The 18,762-nt window shown below is 32.4% G+C and overlaps 1 long non-coding RNA gene and 1 pseudogene across 1 annotated transcript; both read right to left on the reverse strand.

Annotated features, from left to right (window-relative positions):
• Positions 1–1,768: 1,768 nt before the first annotated feature.
• On the reverse strand, positions 1,769–3,552 carry LOC108471330 (cytochrome P450 81D11-like; annotated as a pseudogene).
• Positions 3,553–8,192: 4,640 nt separating this feature from the next.
• Positions 8,193–10,400, reverse strand: LOC128283514 (uncharacterized). The gene is made up of 2 exons (XR_008273875.1): positions 10,286–10,400; positions 8,193–8,451 (listed from the first exon to the last, which is right to left on the reverse strand). It is a non-coding gene; the product is annotated as an uncharacterized LOC128283514 (long non-coding RNA).
• Between the last annotated feature and the right edge of the window lie 8,362 nt (positions 10,401–18,762).

Below are 18,762 nucleotides of genomic sequence, written 5' to 3' on the forward strand. Positions count from 1 at the left end.
TAATGCATGTATATGACTTATAGTTTCATGGCCACTTTGAATTTAAGATTAAATGATGAATAGAATGAGTGATATGAGATATAACCACTGAGCTGAAATGTGAATGATGATGTGCGTATCGAGTTTATATTCGAATGTAATATACGACTATTAAGTGATAAGGTGACTGTCATGTGTTATGATCAAATGTGTATGAGATTGAAAATATCCGGACATGAGGTCCACAGGCTATATGCTGGAAAAATATCCGGACATGAGATCCGCAGGCTATATGCTAGAAATATATCCAGACTTGAGGTCCGCAGGCTACGTGCTGGAAAAATATCCGGGTTAAAGACCCGCAGGCTTACGCTAGTAATGTATTCTGAGCTCTAAGATTTGACAGAACCGATGCCAGAAAGTTAAATAAGATTTCGACTTCGAATATCAGTGGTAAACATCATTGCGTAAGTATTATATGTTTTACATGTTAAGGTTCGTGTTATGTGCTTATATTTGAATTGATTTTTTTTTAGTGATTTAATAGTATCAAGGCACGAAATATATATATATATATATATGTGTGTGTGTGTGAATGAATTCGGTATTTGAGGATAAGACAATAATATAATTCGTTAATGTAAGTCACCATATGAAAGAATGTGATTAAAGGTATTAGTATAATCTATGTAAATAGTGAAATATGTGCAAGAAGTCTTGTGTATACATACATACATCGGCCAAGGGGTTTGTAACTAATGTACTGATGTATATTTGGTCAAGTGAATTACAATTAGAATACAAGTTTTGTGATACTCAATGTTCAATTTTAATGATGAGCATTAATAGTATGAATTGCTTAAAACTTACTAAGTCTCGAAAGCTTACTCTGTTTCTTATTTCTTTGTTTTATAGATTGTTGATTTTGGCTATCGGCTCGGGGATCGTCAGCAGTTCTTCATACTATCGATCTTTTTGGTACAATTATATTTTGGACTCGATATGGCATGTATAGGTTGGACTGTTGACACAAAAAAAAAAAACAAAAAAATATGTTTTGAAATTGTAATTATCTTGGCCGTATGAAAATGGCACTTATGACTTATAAATCTATATGTATTCAGTTCGATTTATACTTGTGTTGGTAGATTATATGATTGAAATTAAATGTTTAGCTTGGTAATACCTCATAGCCTATACTGGCGATCGGACACGGGCTAGGGGTGTTACACATTGCTTAGACTTGGTTGGTGTTCATTGTTGAAGTTAAACCCTTAAGGGGTTTTATAGAAGAGGTAAAGAACTTGTTCGTTAAGAATTCGTGTCAAGGTGGAGATTGCTAGAGTTGTGTGACCTGAATTAGAAGAGATTGCTTGCAAGTCAAGTTAAACAAAATATATTTTCTTTCTAGAAGATTTAGTATTTATGAGTATAATATATTTAGCATTTATTAGCATAATATATTTGACTTTGATTGGAATTAGGTTTTTTTAACCTATAAATAGATGTAGTCGAAACTCCTATTGTATTCATTCGAATTCGACATAGTGAATTTTCCTCTCCTCTGCCTGTGGTTTTTCCCCGAAAAGGTTTCCACATAAAAATCTGTATTTTTTATTTTTATTTCTCTTTCTTTGCGATATATTATCATTATCGACATTCTATTTTTTTACAGAAGTTGTATGAACTACTTAAAAAAAGGGGCCAGGACATAATAAAATTGTTAATTGATCAACAAGTAGCAATTTTCAACAACTCATGTGTCAAGGCTAATATGATATATCAACAAATAACACTTATGTTTTAACCCAAGCCAACTACAAGATAGAAAAGGATAACATATATCACCATTTTCAGTAACCAAATATTTTGATATAGGAACATATATCTTTTTATCAATCACATGTTATTTGATACATCTCTTCTCACATCAAAGGCACCAAAATGCCCTAAATTTTATAATCTAAAACTATAGTTCTTCAATATATAAAACTCTTCTACGTTGCTCAATAAAGATCCTTGTCGAGGATGGGGCGTGCCTTGCACATCGCTTTTAATGGCTCAACTTTAGGCTTGATGATTCCTTTACCTTCAGTCGTGTCAATTTCTTCGTCACCTAGCCCTTTCCATTCGAAGCATTGGATCAATGCCCCCAAAGCTAAGTTGACCATACGGTGAGCTATGCTTGCCCAGGTGTGTCCATGATCTTTACCTTCTTTCTCAAACCTTTCCGGCTTGAAACTCGTCGGATCATCCCACAACTCAGGGTCTCTTTGTATAGCCCATGCATTGATTAACACAATGGTGTTGCCAGGCACATCGTACCCACCTATGGTACAGTCACCGGATGTTCTATGAGGCACTAGAAGTGGGGCGGCCGGGTATAGTCAAAGGGTCTCCAACATGATGTTTCGAAGGTAAGGTCGTTTAGTAATATCCGTTTCATCAATAAACATTTCTTCACCAACTTGAGCATCGATTTCCGCCTTGGCTTTCTTCAACACCTCTGGGTTATTCAGTAAATTCGACATGGCCCACTCTACTGTCACCGCCGATGTGTCAGTCCCAACGAGAAGCAATACCTTCAAAGAAAGAAGATGATATCAATCATCATATTCCCTTGATGCAAGCCTTTAAGTAAACAGAGTAAACTTGATTTACAAGTATAATCCCTTTGATAATTTGATCAGTGTAGCTCTCTGGTTCCGATTCTTGTAAAGTAAGTAGATGATCAATCATCATATTTCCTCCATTTGCATTTCAACGTTCATCGATTAACCCTTGCAAGAAATCATCCATCTTCTTAAAGAGCTCCATTAGTTTCTTCTCATAATTACCATCCCAATTCAGTATTGGCAGATAATCTGCCGGATTCCCTGCGCCACCATTTTCAACCACCTCTGCTATGAGCTCCCTAAACTCCTTTGCCTCACTGTCATCAGTCACATCTTCACCATAATATCTCTTTCCGGCCATCATTCTCATGAGGTTATTAAATGTCAAGTCTGCAAACAATGATTTAAGCTCTACCTTGGCAAAAGCTTCATGCAAGTTACGAGATAGTTTCAACAACAATCTTCGCATTTCATCTTTCCTGATACCATGGAACTTGTTGATACGGTTCGGTGAGAAGATTTCGATGGTGCAAATACGACGGAGGTTACGCCAATAATTTCCGTATGGCGCGGTTATAAGTGTGGTGTGATTATAAAACAGGTGTTTGCTCAATAGCAAGTTAGGGCGGTTGGCTAACACGATATCATTCTTGGTGAAGCATTCCTCGACCAGTGAGAGGGATGAAACGACCACTGCAAGAAGTGAACCCAACTGAAGGGAAAAGACTGGACCGAGCTTTTTCGAAAGCTCGAGGAAGGGGCGTTGCAGAGATGGGTTTATTAGCAAGTGAAGGTGGGCAATGACAGGAAGAGAAGGCGGACTGGGCGGCAAGTTTTAATGGCGAGGTTTTGATTGAAACAAGAACTTGAAACCCAGAAAATGGAATACAAGAGCAAGAGATGAGTAAAAAATGGTGGCTTCTTCCATGTTTTGGTTCATTTCCTACTCCTGTTTCGATAATGTAGTGGGGAACATAGTTGGGCCTATTTAAGTAGCTTAATGTAATGCATAATGATCCACTCACAGTCCGTAACATTTTATGCAGCTGACGGACAAATATCAGCCATACATCTCAAAAAAAGAAATTGACATACCTGAATTGGGCGTAAATGATTGATTATAAAGTGTTTAGAATTATCTTTTTCTTTTTATTTTATTCCTAGTTTTCTCGCTTTCTACATGTTTAGAATTATATTTAATTTGTATTACATTTTTAAGTGTTTGTACGATGAGCAGGCATTGTTATGAAATAAAAATTTCGACTTCAACTTAATCAATACAACGGAAAATAAATTAAAATTATACAATAAAACTTTAATTTCATAATTTAAAATCAAAATATAATCCAACTATGTTTTAATTTCAAATTATTAGATAGAAATTCGAAAGGCTTTAAAAGTAAATTTACTTTAAAAGCATATTTGTTATTTCGCATCAGTCGAGTCATCTAAATAAAAAAGTATTGATTGACTTGGTATGTTTTCTGTCATTATTATCAGGCTTCCAAGTCATGATAATGTTTGTTTGATTATAGAAGCATATTTTCAATATATTAAGTGAAATTTCCACCGCTTTGGCTTTCTAATTCTAGTACACCTGGGACTTTTGGCTTCTTACTACTGTACTTTTGATCATTACGTTACCTTGATGTAGTTCAGTGCAGCCTGCAAGGTTACAATATTTTTCTCAAGGTTCACTAATCTGGATTACGTGAAAGACAGAATGGGTTTAACGTATTTAAATTATGCTTCGGTTTGTTAAACTGGAAGGATCGATCGTTAAAGGAAGCTTTGAGAGTGTAGAAAGTTTATCATGTCAGGATTCAAGTTGATAAAGGAAAGAAAACTAGGATTTTTTAAAAAATGGGAGACTTGTCGCTTTCAATAAGTTTAGCAAACAAGCAGGTGGATCCTTTACCCATACAGCAAGGCAAGTCCCAACACGAGTAGTCTTGGTAATCTAGTCACCCACTACACTAAGCGCTTGAGGAATACAGGAAAATTAAACAGAAAAGTTTTGGACAGAATTGATAATATCAAGAATCCCAAACATCTCTTTAACGACATAGCAAGGTCTTGATACATGGAAGAACTTTGATTAAACCGCGACTTAGAAAATAAATGATACACTATTATATTATATTTCCAAAATTAAGATCTTTATATTTTCTCAATTTGTCTCTTTTTTTTCAGGTAAAATAATGGATATTATTTTTTAATAACTAAAATATTAATTTTTAACAACGATAGCATCGCAACCCACAAGATAATATGTAAACTTTATGTTAACATAATACTATTTATTGTATATATCACGTCAATAAAAATTTAAAAGTTATAAAATAAATTTTAAAATTAAAAAAAATAACATGAAGTACAAGTGATTGTCATGTAACCTATTATTTTTAAAATGTAACATTTTGGATTTTTAGTCGACATTTTCATTAAAATCATCAAATTTACTCTTTCTAAAAGGTTAATGGTCAAGTTTAATAAATGTTTTAAGGTTGAGGTTAAATTTACCAAAAATGTAAATGTAAAGATTAAATTTATCATTATATTAATAGAATAATTTTTTATCCATCACATCAATAAATTTAAAATTAGTTATTTTAAAGAATGTAAAAATATAATGTACTTTTTAAAAAATATTGTTTTAATCCACAATATTAACATTAAATTTGAATAAGCATTTGTAATTTTCTATATTTATGTGTGTTTAGTGTTATGAATAATATTAATTGGATATTCAACTTTTCATCTTCTTTAATCTTTCACCTTTTATTTTTTGTAACTCCTTTCTCATTTATGTATTAAAAATGAGGAGTCTCTCTATATATATAAGAGTATACTACTTGTAATGATGATAGAAAAGAAGAGAAATGCAATAAAAATCCTTCTTATTCTCATATATTATTCTTGTGTTATTTGCATTATTATTATTATTATTTTATAACACATTATCAGCACAATTTTATTCAAGAGTGATAGGTCCTTAGTTTACAACAAAATTTTGTTGGGCTCCAAGTATTGAAATTTAGTTATTTGATTAAAAAAATCGTGAGTGGTTGCTCGAGATTTGCTTGGGGATGATCACTTTCTCTTCACTGCAAAAAATGATCATAGTCTCTACTTCTCATCCACAATTATCTAAGTCTATTCTTTTCTTTAAAAAATTTTTTGATTCCATTTCTATTAAGAAGTTCAATTTATATAATTCTCTATTTGCATCTTTATGAATTTATAAATTCCTTCTCAAATTTATTTGTTGTGCTTTTTATGTGGATATATACATTTATTTTTTTATAGAATTTATTGGTTTAGATTTAATTTTGATTAAATTATATGATTGTTCTTATCTGTTCCGTTTATTGTAAATGTGTATTATATGCAATGATTAGTTTGGACTTCTAATCAATACATGCTTGAGAACTGTATAATGATATCAATCATGAACTTTTGTAAGAAAAGCAGATAAAATTTCTTTAAAATTATGGATTAGTTTTGAAAGAAAATTATGATAATGAAAAAATTCTCATTAGATGTACTTCATTCCCTAAGGTGAATGTAGCATTGCATAATGAATCTTAAAAATGACAATTATAATTGTAGTTTTCAGCATGGTCTTTGATGGGCTAGTATGAGTATAATAATCATTATAACTATAGTGATTATAATAATTTTAATGAAAATATTTATGTGATACTGAAAGATCATTTGACACATGCATATTGGTTGAATATTTTTCCAAGGTTCGATTAAAAAGAAAAGGGAACAGTGTATAGTCACATTTTATTTATCACAATGATATTGAAGTAAATTTGCAAACAATGATGACTTTATTGGTTTTGTTAACAAATTATATTGTTTATTCATTCCTAGAAATGAATGGAACTTATTGTTGTGATTGACAAATAGATAAGTGGAAAATGGATAGTTTAAAATATTGCTAAATGTCTATTCCTGAAACAAAATGATTAATGGTTTGTACTAATTAATCATTCTTTGTAGCGAATAATATCTTATGATCTTATATGCAAAGAATATGAGATAAGTTTACATTATTTTCGAATTATTTCTCATACATTCCTTGAAGTAAATGTTTGCAATAAATATAATAAATTCTATGATCACTTTTGATCATTGAACTCAATTTGGATTTTGAAAATTTTGACATATTCTCTAAAGTGAATATTGCATATACTATAAAATTTATATTTCTTTTGTTAAAATAATGACATTATGGACCTCTCATTGGTTTAGACATTTCTAGAAATAAATGTCATAATAAAACTTATATGTGGATACTAGATAAAATGAATGACAATGAATGTAACAGTCCGTTTCTAGGTTAAATCGGAACAGTGGTTTCGGGACCACAAATTTGAAGTCAAAATAGTTATTTTATTATTTCAATAATGTTTACAGCATGATAGATTAATTATGTGAAAGTTTTATATAGAAATTTTACTGTTTAAATGGTTAATTTGGTAAAAAGGACTAAATCACATAACGCTAAAAAGTTGGGCACTATTGTTTAAAGGTATTAAATAACTATGGTTTATTACTATAGAAGTTCTTATAATGTTTTTTGACCATGATTGAGGTTAGTGGACATTTATGTCCATGAATTACATGATATATTAAGTTTAATTATAAGGTTATAATGGTAATTTATGTATTAAAGGTTAATTAATTAAACAAAAAATCAATTTTAAGCTTATTTTGTTCATCTTCTTGCCGAAAAATAAAAGAAAAAGAAAGTTTGAAGCTCAACTAGGGTTCGGCCATTGTTAAGCTCAATTAGGTAAGCATACGAGCTCGATTTTTAATGATTTTTATGTTTTCGAGTTCGTTGCAGCTTAATCTAGCTAGCCCTACCTTCGTTTTTGAAACTGTTATAGATTTTGAAATGTGCCATTGTTGAATACTTTATTTCTTTGAAGTTTAATGATAGATTTTAGAAGCTTGATGATAGTTGAACTAGTTTTGTAAAGTGATTTTTGACAAAAATGTAAAATAAGGATTAAATTGTGAAATTGTAAAATTTTGTGGTTAAAAGTGTGAAATAATGAAAGATATGGGCTGCTAGTAGTATATAGGAAATTCAGCTAGACATGGGTTGGTATTAAATTGTGCAATTTTGCATTTTTATGTGTTAAGGTGTAAATTGCAAAATGGTTAAAAGTCTAGGGTAAATTTGTAATTTAGCCAAAATGAATGTTTTAGGCTAAATTTGTAGCACCCCAAACCCGGCCCAGACGTTATGGCCGGATCCGACATGCCACATCGAAGTGTTCAAAACATTTTATATTGTTGATCCAGAAAAACCTACTTAGTGTTTTAAAAGATAATTTCATTATAGGTTAAAGTGAATGGAAGTCATGCACCGGTAGGAAACCGGAAAAGAGGTGGTGAGTCCATCGGACTGCTTAAGTACCAAGCTCCCTTCGGATCCAATCCTAGACATGCATACCGCTATTGCCACACCTTAACGTCATGGATATTTCTAGGAAACCGATTTGATTATGTCATTTTTAGGAAAGGTGATTAATTTTGAAAAATACTTTCATTGAGGAAGCTTTGCTTGTTGTCGTGTTATTTTGAAATCAATTGTTATTTTTGAAAACGCGCCCTAAAGCTATCCAATTTCAACAGTTAAAATAAGTAATACCTATCTTAGTAATACATATTAAAACCATCAAAAATAATTAAGCGGCCTTATTACATTTAAAAACCCAAAACTTCAAACGTAAATAATAGGATGTCCAGTTCACCAGAAGAAAACCAAACTTTCAGAACGGGTGGCCACTCCGAATTCCCTCACAGCTCCAAGCCCACTATGGTTGGGGATTTCCTGCGTGGATGAAAATAAAAGGGGTGAGTTTGGGGAAACTCAGTGTGTAAGGAAAACCCATTCAAAGCCCAAGTCAGCTCAAGCCTATTGGGCCTAAGCCCATTCAGGTAACAGTGGTACTGGACCAGAGCCCTTTTCAGATTACAATAAGCAGTAGTAGCCCTTATTGAGATAATGTATGGCCCATAGGCCCATTTCAAAATACATGCAACATCAATAACATATGCAAGCCCATTTGGGAGACTACTCAACCCACCAACCACTACACTCCACCCTACCAGGCCTACACTCCATGTGGGGAATAGCTCAACCCACCCATTAACAACTCCACGATTCTTGACCTTGCTTTGCTCGGTTATCGATAAATTGAGGCAAAGCCTCCAAGACGTGGACAAGCCACTTTCAGTACTTCCTCCGTCAATATCCCAATCCCATGCATCAGATAATAACAACATGGCATGCAATAAATAACAACGATCAAACATGCATTTAGGTCAATTTAACCTAGGGGTATTTCAAATAATTTATCTACTAAGGGTAAAACGTAAATTTTCCACTTTTAAAGGTATTTCAGTAATTTATCTATTTTAGGGTTTTTCTTGCATATTCCTACTTTTCACGTACTAACGTAATCACGCATCGAGGGTTCTTACCGATTGGGCAGATTGGCCCATCTACCATCATTCAATTTTGGCCCATTAAGCCCAAAAATATCGAGGCACGAAATAATGCACTTTGCGGTCCAAATTTTGCAGCTTACCAAAAACATTAATCGATTTACCTCACGAGCATTCGCACACTCGCAAATCTACAAAATATCAGTTTTCGGCTTTTCGACTTTTACCGATCCAGACTAAGAAAGAGGGGGTTAGTTACACACATTTGCGACGATATCTTGTGAGATCCACACACGAACGCCTACAATTGGATTACTAACACATTAATCTAACTATTCAAATACGAACTACGTATTAACCCCTTACAATATTCGGCCAACCACACCTACAGATCAGAGTAAGCTTATAAGAAATCAATAAGCAACTCATTAACAAATTTTTGTCAATGTTTACCACATAATCATAATTTCACTGCAAGCTGTCTTCCTGAGCAACAGTCACTAAATCATTTATAACTGGAACTACAAAACTCCAAATCAAGTGCCGTTAATTTTACCTGAAAATAGACTCATATATCTTCTATCCATAAAATTTTCATAATTTTTGGTTTATCCAATCAATACCAGATTTTTCTTAAAGTTTCCCATGTTTCACTGTTTGACTAATCTGACCACTCTTCATTACGAATCAAATTTCTCATTGTACAGAATTAAAAATATGTTCTCGCTTATTTCATTTGAAAATAGACTCATTAAGCTTTAATTACATAATTTATTTAGCTTCTAATTCATCTCCCACAATTTATGGTGATTTTCCAAAGTCACGTTACTGCTGCTGTCCCAAGCAGATTTATTACCAAATCACTCTTTCACACTTAACTTGCATGCATGTTATTTAAACATGTATATCACCAATCAATCATCACATATCTATGAGTTAACTTAAGTATAGTCTCCATTTCATCATTTTAAAGCACAACATGTTAGCCGATTTTTCCCTTTAGCATCTAAGGCACATGCATGCTCATTTGTTTGGCTCAACTTCACCTATCTTCCATTTTTCATCAAAAGAACATGAAACAACAACCATTTCCTTCATTTTAATTCATGACTAAATGCTCACAACACAACTAAAAACCAAAATATGCCTCAAGAGTTAAGGTAGAATCAAGAAGAACTCATGAACCTCAAAATAAAAGCAAACTACCATGAACTTACCTTCAATTTTCTTTCCCAAGTGACCGAACATTCAAGAGCTTTCTCCTCTTCTTTCTCTTCTCTAACTTTAGGCTATGATGAACAAAGATGGACAAAACTTTGTTCTTTTCACCCTTTTTTTTAATAAAAATTCATATTCCATCCATTTAATTCTTTAATACAAAAGACATGAAATTCCCATCATGGAACATTTACCTAACCCATTATCATGGAACATTTACCTAACCCATTATCATGAAACATTTACCTAACCTATTATCATGGAACATTTACCTAACCCATTATCAATTTGTATCAATTTATACCATAAATTATGGATATCAAGTGCACATTTTGTCTACAACAACATGATGGCTGGCCACTTCATGTAAAATGGGAGGTTTGTCATGCAAATCCTCCTATTTTGCACTCCTATTTATTTGGCCACTTTAATTTAGCCTATAGTATTTTCAAACATTTTCACATAGGTCCTATTTCATAATTTCACCCCTTTTTTCTTATGGAACAAAAAAATTAACTAAAATTGCCGGGTTCTATCTTAAGCTTGGGCCTTCTAGAGGCCCACTAACATAATTAAACCTATGCCAACATTCACAGAATTCCCGAAAATTTGGGCGTTACAAAATTGAATTTAATGAAAGTTTGAATGAGTTAATTTGATATCATTTAGATCAAGATAAGCAAACACCAGAATTAGACCGGGCGAAACAAAAGGTAGACGAGTAGATGACGGTTATACGAGCAAATACGAGGTAAGTTCATATAATTAGAATCAAACTTTTCTATACTTGTGATTATTGAAAAGAATATGTATAATCGAGATATTCGAAGTATGAATGTATTATTGTTATATTGAATGTGTTACCGAGCCATGTTGATCTATTAGAATTCATTGGATACGAGTGATATGTTACTGGAATTACCGTAATGGTCGAGCTCCTGCATTTTTTGCGAACTCACCATAGCTAGTAAGAGCTTACTGTTTTAGCTCATTGGAGCTTACCGATTCAGCTCAAAAGAGCTTACTGTTCAGCTCAATGAGCTTACCGTTTTCAGCTCAATAGAGCTTACTGTTTATTAGCTCATGAAGAGCTTACCGACCATGTCTTGAAAGAGCATGTATGATGATGAATTGACGGATTACTGACATTGTTCACTCTACTATCCTTTGAGGTTCTAATAGGTTCAATGGGCCCTAATAATGTTATATTGATGAGATACGGTTTATAAATGTTATTAATGTTATACATGGTTTATGAATCTAAAATGATGAAGCCTTGTATTAATGGATGATTTCATGTATGTTTACAATGACTAACATTGGATGATTATGTGTGTTTAGGTGTTGGTTAATTGAATTGGTTGCATAATTGCATTGCTTTAATTGTGTATAATTGGTAAGTTTAATTCTGAATTATATAGGCTTACTAAGCTATAAGCTTACTCTGTTTCTTTTCTATGTTTTATAGAGGTTCGTTAGCTTGCTCGTTCCAGACAAGTCAAGGTTGCACATCACACTATCCAAATTTCGATTGGTACTTTTGAACTTGTGAATTTGTAAATATGGCATGTATAGGCTAGTTTAAGGGATGATAGTCATGCTACTTGATATCTTGACTTTGGCATATTTTTGTATATATGTTAAGCCATGTGATTTGGCTTATTTTGATGTTATATTTTGGTTGAATTGAAGTGTTCAATTATGGTATGTTTTAGCAAGGAAACATGGAATGAAATTATGTAAATGGTAAGTTTTGATATGACTTATAATGTGTATTGAAATAGTTATTTTGGTTGTCAATTGAGTTGCATAAATGTGGTCAAATATGATTATAAATGCTTATGTTTTAGGGTGGCAATTTTGGCTTTTCAAATGGCCTATTTTTGTCCACACGGGCGTGTGTCTCAGCCGTGTGTGATACACGGTCATGTTACACGGCCATATGTCCCCTAGGGTACCCTACGAATTAAAGTCAGTATACCCTACAGTTTTGACACGGCCTAGACATACAGGCGTGTCTCACACATGACCTAGCACAAGGGCGTGTGGCCGGCCGTGTGACCCAAGTCAGTTTCGACCATAGCCAAGGCACACGGACGTGTCTCTGGTCGTGTGGTGCAAGTCAGTATGTATGCCCTATTTCCATACGGTCTAAGACACGAGTGTGTTTATTAGCCGTGTGAAGCACATGGCCTGTTCAGACGGGCGTGTGATATTTTGAAATGGTGAAATTTTTATAAGTTTCTAAAATTTTTATATGTTATTAATTTAGTCCCAAATGTATGACTAAAGCTTTGTATGCTTGATTTAAGTACTTATTGAATATGAATAAATAATTTTTATTGAAATGAGATGAAATTGGATTTATGGTTGTTTTGAATTGAGTTACATGTCCGGTAATGCCTCTTAACCTATTCCGGCAACGGTTATGGGTTAGGGGTGTTACAATGAAATTATCGATAATCACAGTTTATATTGACATTATAATTCTACTAGTTGTGAAAAAGTATAACGTTAAAAAAAGATGATGCTAATAAATATTATGATAAATATGAATGCATTGCATACATGCCTGTAGCATGTCTAAAACATTAAATTTTACAAAGTCTTGTAAAGAAAATAGATGCTCCATAATACATGATAATAAAATTTGAATTGAAATTATGCTATAAGAGATGGAGGTTAGAAAATTTTAATATTAAACCTTTATAGTTGTAACTTTAATATCTTATTGTGACCTTTTAATATTTTGTACTTTATTGTGTTATGGTATATAAAACAATTTATCTAACTACATGCTTCTTAAAGTGATTAATTAGTGACATGAACTTATTCTTTGCTATGTTTAACATATGTTTTATTTATACTTATTCTTTATATAAAATATATTTTTATATGAATACTTTTTTTAAGATCTAAAATTTTTATCATCTATGTTGAAAAGAATTGCAACAATGCATATTTTGTAAAATAAGTTACACATTTACTAATATTATATGACAAAATAATATTTTATTACATGCTCTGAAGAGCTAATTAACATTGCATTAGATTGTAAAAGCTCTTGAAAAGCTAATTTTACACCTCCTTATGATGCAAAATTTTGTAAAACATAAATATTTCTGAAGGAATATATTATATATATATATATCAAACCAAGAAGATATATGTTGAAGGTAATCTTTATGTGTTTTCCATTAAAACCATGAATAGAAATGACTTGAGATACTCGTGCTTTTATATGATAAATATTTCCTGAAGGAATATATTATGTAACATCTCAAAAATTGGGAATAGTAGAATCGGGTTTGGGAATCAAGATAGAGTGGTCATACCCTAATTTTTTAGATTATCAATGCGTTTTTAGGAATAAATAAGGTATTGGTTTGTTGAATAAGTGTTAGTGAAACTATAACACCCCTAACCCTTATTTGTCTCCAGAACAGGGTTACGGAGCATTACTAAACTTTACGGACTAATTACGAATATTTCATTACCTTTATTATACAAATCAAGAATCAATCATATAACACTCATATTGTCCCTTAGATGGAACCTCGAGCCCCAATATACACTTTAGAAGTGAATCGGGACTAAATCGAACACTCAGGAAATTTTTCCCCAAATCTCAAAATTTTTCTTAGAAGCAGGGGACACATGCCCGTGTGGCCAGTTGTGTGGCTCACACAGCCAGGAGACACGTCCGTGTCTTAGGCCATGTGGGCATTATATATGAGGCACACGGCCCTGTCTTAGCCCGTGTCCTTACCTGTATAACTCTCTAACTTGTGACACATGGCCAACCACACACCTGTATGCAAGATGTAGGGGTCACACAGCCAAGCCACACGCCCGTGTGCTAGGCCGTGTGCAAAAATCTGGGCATTCTGTTTTAAAATTTTAAAGTGCAGGGGAAACACGGCCAGACCACACACCCATGTGCCAGGTCGTGTGTCACACATGGTTGAGACACACGCCCATGTCTCTACCCGTGTCTCAATATGATATAACATCACCAACAATTCATTTACTTATGCTTACCCATTTAACTCAATACATAAATTTATCAAGTACTATTACTATCTACTTACATTCAAACATTTAAGATTCATAACTATATTTCAATCTGTTTCTTTGTTAAACCAACCCTATACATGTCATATAAACCAAAATTTACATTGTAAGAATACCAAATTAAACTGGATAGTGTGGCTTGATGTGTCGATTCAATCCTCTGATCTCACAATAATCTGCAATAACATTAAACAACACGAGTAAGCTTAATGAAGCTTAGTAAGTTCATAGGCTTTAAATATAAATCTTACCGAACATACTAAATATTTCATTTAGATTAAGATTTCACAAACATTTCCTGCCAATCACAACTTTGATTAATGAAGTCACATAATTGAGCTTAATATTAATAATTACTTAATTTCTTTCACATTAATTTCATATGTCACTTACCACTTTTGGTCAAATTAGAGAACACCTTACGGAATTGAGTACATCGTTTCTCTGTCCCATAGTCTAACTATGATCTTACACATGTATTGCCATTACCCTACCATGGTCTTACATTCATAGTGCCATAACCCAACTATGGTCTTATCTTCAGGATGTCATAACCCAGCTATGGTCTCACGCATATAAATACTACCATGGTCTAACAATGGTCTTATGTTCAAGGTGCCATAACCCAGTTATGGTCTTTTCACTAAAATGTGATAGCCCAGCTATGGTATTTCATTTAAACATTGCCATGGTCCAACCATGATCTTATCCGTCAATTTGTCTTTTGTCATGGAACAATCGTACTCAATCCTGCGTTCTACTAATTTTAAACATTCAATTCAATTTTCATACTTTTACCACAATCTTAATTTCAACAACAGAATATAAATAAATACATTATTTCCTTCCTACATTAATAAATAACCATGAAATTTTAACCATATGAACTTATCTGGGGTAGATTGTGGAAGTTGTAGAAATTTAGGGACTATTCTGTTAATTTCCCTTTTTCACGTTTGTCTTTAGGTTATTGATCTATAATATAAAATTATACATTCATCAGCGTCTAATTTAATTCCAATTCACTTCACAATTTATGCCCTTCAATTTTTGAAATTACACTTTTATCCTAAATTTTACAGATTTCACAATTTAGTCCCTTATCAATTAACCCATCAAATAAGCTATTTTTTCTCAATTAAAACTTTATATAAATATTATAAGCTATTTCATATCCTTTTAAAAATATAATTTAATGTCAAACCTTAAGATTTAATCTTTTCACAATTAGGTCCTATAATCAATTTCTATCAAAATTATTTAATAAAGTCATCATATAACAAAACTAAAGCTTCAAATCCATGTTAATTCATCATAAAATTCTAGCACTCATCAATGGTAACTTTCAAAATCACCTATGAAATAAAAAACTAGTAAAATAAATAATTGGACCTAATTGCAAAAGTCTTAAAACATAAAAATTTCAAAGAAAAAGCAAGAATTGATCTTACTTGAAGTAAGAATATGCAAAATCAGCTTCTAAGAATCTTCTATGGTATTTTTGGCTGAATAAATATGAAGAAATTGCTAGAAACTCTTTTATTTGCTTATTTATTTGTTTAATTTTATAAAATTTACAATTTTGCCCTTAGTGCACATTATTTCTTCACTAATTTCTATATCCTTGATGTCTAGCCTATGTAATTTTAGGCTCAATTGCTCTTTAAATCCTTCTTATTTATTATTTAAGCTATCTAGTCACTATTTTTTTAATTAATAATTTTTGCACCTTTTTCAATTTAGTCCTTTTTAATTAATTAACTATCAAAACGTTAATATTTTCTAACGAAACTTTAATACTAACTCAATGACACTATATAAATATTTATAAAAACATTTACGACTTAATTTATGAAATCGAGGTCTTGATTAGAGGTGTTCATGTAAGGTAAAGTAGGATTCGGGCCGAGCTCAACTAAAAAATTGTGCCCATTTATTGGGCTCGGGCCGGGCCGGGCCCAAAAAATGGGCCTAAAATTTTTCCCAAGCCCGACCCGGATAAAAATACTAAAACCAGTTCGCCCGCTTCAGATTAATTTTATATTATTTTTATTATTTTTACATATATATAATACATCAAAAATACTAAAATATCAAAATAAATATTTCCCAACAAATTGAAAATAAATTTTAAAAAATATGTAGACTTAAATAACACTAAGATAATGCAACTTAAGAAGCAAATGCTTCTAAAATAATAAAAATTTTAACAAATGCCTTTAAAATAGTAAGAAAATTAACAATAAAAGAAATTTTATACAATATCCAAACAATAACAACAAAATAATAGCAACATAATAGTAAAATTATAGCAAAATATGGAGAAAACAATAAGAAAATAACATTCAAAAAAAAAAAAAAATATGCTGATTTTTTGTCCTTTAGTGAATTCAGTAGGGCAGTGCCAGGCTAAAAATACCTTACCCGAGGCCCAGCCCATTTTTTAAACGGGCCTTATTTTTTTGTCCAAACCCATTTTTCGGGACTATATTTTTGCCCAAACCCTCCCACATTTCGGGCGGGCCTTCGGGCCGGGTCGGGTAGCCTAGCCCATGCATACCTCTAGTCTTGATACCTCGTTTTTGAAATCACTTTACCTAATAATTCTTCTAAAATACAACTCACTAATTCAAAAGTCTTCCAAAAATCACATTTAACTCCTAAATAATAAATAATAAAATTTTTGAACTCACTCATTAGATTTAGTGATCTCGAATCATTGTTTCTGACACCACTGAAAATTGGGCTGTTACAACTCTCCCCACTTTAGGAAATTTCATCCTCGAAATTTGTTACCTGATAATAAGTTCAGATATTGTGTTCTCATTGATTCTTCTATTTCCCAGGTTTCCTCTTTCAAACCATGACGATAACATAACACTTTGACTAACTGTACTCGTTTATTCTTTGATTCTTTAACCTCTCAAGCTAAAATCTTAACCGGTTCTTTTGAATAAGTCATATCTGGTCGTATCTCAATTTCACTATGAGAAATCACGTGTGAAGGATCTAATATGTATTGTCTTAGCATAGACACATGGAACACGCTATGAATCTTCTCAAGTTTTGAAGGCAAAGCTAACCGATAAGCTACAAGGACAATTCTATCAACAATTTCATACTGTCCAATAAATCTTGGACTCAATTTCCCTTTTCTACCAAACCATAATACTTTCTTCCACGGTGAAACCTTTAAGAACACTCGATCACCCACATCAAACTCTATTTCTCTTCTTTTCAAGTCTGCATATGATTTCTGACGATCAGAACTAGCTTTCAAACTATCCCTAATGATTCTAACTTTATCTTCAGTTTCTCGGATTAAGTCAACTCCCATTAACTTGGATTCACTCAATTCAGACCAATACAATGGAGTCTTACATTTTCTTCCATACAGAGCTTCAAATGGTGCCATTTTGAGACTAGATTGATAAATATTATTATATGCAAATTCAGCCAAGGGTAAATACCTTTCCCAGCTATTTCCAAACTCAAGTATACAACATCTCAACATGTCTTCTAGAATCTGAATCACTCATTCTGATTTTCTGTCAGTTTGAGGATGAAAGTTGTTAGAAAGGAGGAGGAAAGGTTGATGGAACTGAATAACAAAATCTTCATTGATGCAACCTGTTCCAAAAAGCATGTTCCTATGATTAAAAAAAAAAGCTTTATAAAATAGCAGAATATAGATTAGAATAGTTATGTTGATCATGACATAGATGTACTTATTGAGAATAGTGGTTTGATGGGTTCAATAAGTAATGTTAAGCCATATGTCCGCAATGTTGTTATGGAATTTTGTGCCAATCTGCTTCGAACTGTTAGTGATAAAAAAAGTAAGTTGCATCAAAATGTATTTGCACGTGGTGAATGGTACCTGAAAAAGTTAATATTCATCACTATAACAAAACAACCCTAAAATAACATTTTCGGGCCAACACTTTCCTAAGTGTCAGGATAGACTTGCTTATATACACTTTGGCCAACTATTGGTATAAGAGTTGGGAAATACATGCCTAAGGCAACGATTAAATAAGTGTCGATTTTGTCCAACATTATGCCGACTTTTGTTATACCTTTCTCAACTATATAAAGTGTTACCATATAAAAAGCCTAAGACGACTCTTTTTGGAATATGTCAACCCTTTTTTAGGTTGTTTAAATTTGTACCTTTAAGCAACTTTTTTGGGTGTTGGCAAAATCTGATTATATCCCGACTTTTAAGAAGAGTTAGGAAAATATTAACCTATACCAACCTTTTTTATATGTTGGCAAATATTTTATCTAACCTAACCTTTTTTGTGTTGCCTTTGTCTACTCATGATTTATCCCAACCTTTTTGAACTACGTCATTTTAGATTTTCCCCTTCCTAAAAGCTAAATTGTTTTCCTATTTGCC

This window comes from Gossypium arboreum, chromosome 11 (genome assembly GCF_025698485.1).
Source record: "Gossypium arboreum isolate Shixiya-1 chromosome 11, ASM2569848v2, whole genome shotgun sequence".
Lineage (NCBI taxonomy): Eukaryota > Viridiplantae > Streptophyta > Magnoliopsida > Malvales > Malvaceae > Gossypium > Gossypium arboreum.